Source organism: Cucurbita maxima, unplaced genomic scaffold (genome assembly GCF_002738345.1).
Source record: "Cucurbita maxima cultivar Rimu unplaced genomic scaffold, Cmax_1.0 Cma_Scf00126, whole genome shotgun sequence".
Lineage (NCBI taxonomy): Eukaryota > Viridiplantae > Streptophyta > Magnoliopsida > Cucurbitales > Cucurbitaceae > Cucurbita > Cucurbita maxima.
In genome coordinates this window covers 170,242-175,111 of record NW_019272142.1, presented here as the reverse complement: position 1 = coordinate 175,111, position 4,870 = coordinate 170,242, and the positions used below count along the sequence as shown (strand labels likewise).

The 4,870-nt window shown below is 38.7% G+C and overlaps 1 long non-coding RNA gene across 1 annotated transcript in view; it reads right to left on the bottom strand.

Moving 5' to 3' along the window:
- LOC111473515 overlaps window positions 1-2,139 on the bottom strand; it is a 29,973-nt gene extending 27,834 nt beyond the window's left edge. Inside the window, exons 1-2 of the long non-coding RNA XR_002715714.1 lie at window positions 2,074-2,139; window positions 1,918-1,996 (exon numbers count right to left, since the gene is read on the bottom strand). This is a non-coding gene — a long non-coding RNA (uncharacterized LOC111473515). The remainder of the gene's footprint in view (window positions 1-1,917; window positions 1,997-2,073) is intronic.
- Window positions 2,140-4,870: the final 2,731 nt, after the last annotated feature.

The window sequence follows — 4,870 nt, the reverse complement described above, 5'->3', positions numbered from 1 at the left end:
GCTGGGTCATAGGTATATCATCTCATACTGGGCCTTAAAAAGTCTCATGTACATTTCTATGTATTGGACGTCACGCACTCTGCGGAGTTACCTTTCTGTCTTCTAAGGCTAGAAAACTAAAACAAGAGCCCTCTCGGCCTCCTCACAATAACCCGAATCTAAAATCAACATATAGAGGGAATGTTCACTTTTAACCCTAAAGTGTTAACCCAAAACATACATCAAGTTCTTACTAGCGTTACATCATATCATAACCTACTAAACAAGGTTAGATTGCGTACCTGGTCGGGGTGAGGCATGTCGTGGAGCTGAGTCATAGAGGTGTACGACTCTCTATCCTAGGAAAAGTCTACAGAATCAAAAACCCGACTACTCTGATACCAATCTGTCAGGACCTGACTTTCAAGGCTTCAAAAGACCGAATCGTGACTAAAAAGACGAAATCTAAAACAAATAAAAAAATAAAAAAATAAAATAGAAGGTAAAAATCTGGAAAATTTTAAAACAAGAAAAGGAAATCAAGGACGCCAAAATTAAATATAAAATCAAAGTCAAATGTTACAAATAGGAATTGCAAATATAAAATGAAATACAAAAAACTCCAAATATGAAAACGAACGAAGGACTCTAAAAGACCGACAAGGGACTAACGCTCTGGAACGACACCCCTCTGTGACAGTGCAGCTCTCGAACACCTTCCCGTATCGACTGGTACCTGAAAAAAAAAGGAAGAAAGGGGTGAGTATAAAAATATACTCAGTAAGCAACCTACTTGTAGGCGCTTTTCGCATCCTTATCTTAGTGGGTATACACGGTGTTATCTCTGGATTCTAGTGAGTGCAAATCATGCTACAACTCTTTTTTCTGTATCTTAAGAGGTTTGCCTATCTTATGCAGTGAAATGATCAGTGTCCTGAGGTGAGGCGCGACCTCATAAGTAAATCTGAGGGGATCATATGGCTGGATCTGAATACGTGACTCTCTCTGAACATCATCCGTGGAGGTTAGTTGACGACCCTCACATGGGACCATACATCCACTAAACGGGGTGCGACCCCCTGTGTGTCGGTCAACTACTGAGTTATCCTACGTGGCTCCACGTCCCCTGCTTAGGGACGGGTTTCTACGGCCCAAGAAACCTGTTCAGAATACCTCTTAACTAACACCACTAGGTCTGGGCACCTTTCACACTTCCCTATCCGGATCTGCCAAGCTCAACGATCTCCGTACCGGAGCTCTGTCTCAACGGTACGGTATCGGAGCAGAGAGGGTAGTGGAGGTTCTGATGACACTATCCACACTGCTAAACTCTAGCGGGCTACCTACAGTTACCGTGGTGACCTACTATTCTTTCTAGGGTGGAACTTGGTGGCTTAGACTTGGATTCATGCATCTTTAGGATTCTCGTGCAAGGTCTCACAAACCTATCAGGTTTCGAATTTTGGGCTCTAGATCCGCTGGTAATCGTTTCGCGGGTCAAAATACACGGTATTCTAGAGATCCCCCAATCTAGGGTCTCATCTAGCCTACCTAGTCACAAATACCCTAATCTAAGCTCATAATTTCTCCCTGTTCATCAAGAAAGATAACACAAGCCATCATCATGCATAGGAGTTAACACGCAGTAGCTCATGTAATATTAACAAACATGCTCAACGGGAAGATAACGTCCACCTTTACCTGGAGCGCAGATTTCATAAGTTTTCCATCCTCCTCATGCATACATACTTTATCAGAATCTCAATCAAAACAGATTTAATAAATATTTCATATCTAGCTTTCCTTAATCATTTTATTTGCACAGTTTTCGTACTAATATGCTAAGTCCGGCTAGCTAATTTTATGGGTGGTAGCATGCATGCATGTTCCTAGCGGTTCCTACAAGTACTGCTCGTGGGAATTCAAATGGCTACTTACATGGTTGACGCGTGCCTTCCCAAGCTCGAATCATTTGCCGGAAAAGGTTCCAAAAATTTTGGAATTTCCTTGATAGGTTCTAATTCACATAAAAATAGGATCAGAGTTGAAATCGAGGCAAAGAACAAGCAAACGGAGGTCGAATGGAGGGATAACGGTCACTCACTCGCCTACACGCGCGCTGACACGCTCTGGAGGGTGTACTACGCGAGACTTCCCACGTAGTCGCAGGCTAGCGACCGGTCGGGCCGGTTCGAGTGGTTCGGACTCAGGCCGACCCGATTGTGCGTGCCTGATGCGCTTCTCCAGCCTGCGGTCGCCACGTGTCGCTCATTGGTCCTGCCGCGCTCCTCCGTACGTCGGTGGACATGTGGCGGCGATTCCTCCTCTCTCTTCTTGCGTTTTTTTCCAATTTTCCAGAAACGTGAGTTTTGGCGTTTTCGATCCATTTTCTTCTGATTTTTATATCTTCCAATCCGTAAAGTGAATCAACAAGTTCTCTTCATGAATATTATAGATCTCATATTCTACTTCTACAATATATTTTTCTTGTATTGTTTTTTGGTAATCACAAGTCTTATTATTTGAGTTCGAACTTGGGGAAAAACAGAGTTCTTACCGAAAATAACGTTTTCTTGAAACTCCAATTTTCGTCCAGAAACTTCAAAAAACCTGTGTGAATCTTATTTTAGTTACATACCTCAAAAACTCCAGATCTAACGCTCATGAAATTTCTTAGATCTAGATAAAATCGAAACACGAAGTTCAGAATCTTACTTTGTTCGTTCTTAGATTTCTTGCTGGAATGTGTGGATCCACCACCCAAACTTCTTTTCTAGCACCGAGAGGAGTATTGCTTTGAAGTTTCTTGCCTTGGATTAGATCTCCAACAACATTTGTCTTCTCTACCATTCCTCTCTCCCAAACCCTAACTTCTTCTCCTTTCTCTTTTCTCCTTTCTCTCTCTCTTTTTCTTTTCTTTCTTTTTCTACTTCTTCTTAGATCCAAAACAACTAGTCCCTTTGTAAGAGACCCTTTTTCCCATATGTTGTTATTTTATTTATTTATTTATTTATCAAAAAATTCGAGTATTACTTCTTATCTATTTTTCTTCTGTCTTATCTATTTTTATTTCCTGTTCAATGCCAAGAAAATATGATAAATATAGTCAAGAACCATTTATAACACTGGGTTAATGTGCTTGAGATAATTTGTGCTAATTAAGGAGAAAATATAGAAAATCAAACAGTCTCATTTGTGGTTTCCTTTATTTTTTTTAATTAAAATTAGGACAACTTTGTTTTTCATCTCAATCAAAAATAGCAAATAAAAAAGAATTGATATTTATAACTATGCGACACATACGGATATCCAAACTCAAAACTCTCATAGCATTTAATCTTTTGCATGGATATTAACCTTAAATTACCTTCCCAAAGAGGATTAAGAGCTTGTTCCACACAACTTTTTTTTGGGTGTATAATGAACAAAAACCTAAATGGCTAAGCATCAACAAAAGAGCCTCGAGTATCTAAAAAAAAATTGAAGGATCCATTATTATTAATACACGTTTTGCAGGATCCAAGATACAAGCTATAGGGAGCAAAGGGCAAGAACTATGGAGCGAATGGCAAGTGGCTATCTACAATTATCAAACAAACTAAGTTTTAAATGTTCATTGCAAGTCAAGAGATGACGTTTGAGCAAAAGCATTTTGGACAAGCATGCCCGATTCAACTAGAGCTTCACAATGAACTTTTGGCGTACGACTTTATTTTGGTGCAATTTTAATGGTTAGAATGGACATGCTTCATTTGAGGATTTTGGCCCAGGAACTAGTATTAGCTTTCTCCACGGTGTGAATTTAAAAACTGCATTTAGGTAGCATTTGATGATGGATTTTACTTGATAAATATTCCTTCGGGTATATTTGAATTATACACCCTTGGGAAAAATGAAATAAAATCCCCGAACCACAAAAACCTGCTTCTTTATTCCTTTATGTTGGATTGCTCACCCATGTAGTAATTCAACATAGTGTTGTTGAGTTTCTTTATAGACTTAAGATTTTGTATATTTGAAGTCTACAGTAGTGAGAGGAATCTTTTGGGATATCAGAATTCTTTTAATGTTATAATTTGGTCGGGTTTTGAGCTTCTAATTGCAAGGACTCATACCCAAGATTCGAAACGATATGGTCAGGTTACTTACTCCTCGCTTCTAATAGTAAAAACTATGAACGCAAACCAACATGAGTCCTTCTAACACGTTTTGTCCTCAATCACGTGTTTGCTACAAAAATTCTCAAAAGGTCACCCAACTTAAAATTGCTCTAGTTGAATTCGGAGTTCCTATAATTGAAACACCAAAAAGGAAAGTGCACCTCTTTGATATAGGTAGTAACTTTCAATTCTTTTTAAGATTTTCTCATTCATCTATACTCTAGATTGCTTTCCTTCGAATGTCATCTTTACTCATTCATGTACTCTCTTTGTCCAAGACTGGAGGCCACCCCTATGATGATAGACATAGATAGGTCCCTAAATAATGATTGTTTGTGTTTTCATTTGCATGGCCCCCTAATAGTGGGGCCACTTACTTAGCATTCATCGAAATACTCAAGCCGTGTGCCACATTATTTTTCAGGTTAAGGCAAGGCGCACTTGTACGGAGGACGGCTGCTTCACGAGCAGAGACTGTGGCACGTGCATAGGGTAGATTCATATTTAAATTTCTAGGTTTAGGTTAGAATAGGTTGTTATGCATTTCATTATTTTAAATTATTTTGAATTGCTCTTATCTTCTCTTAGTTTCAGTATTTCGTATTTAAATACGTAAGGACATGGGTGTGTTTTCTAGAGAATAGTTGTTTTAAGCGTTTTTCGAAGTTTATGTAATAAATGATGGTTATGCGAATGTCATAGCAAAATAATAATAATAAAAATAATAAATA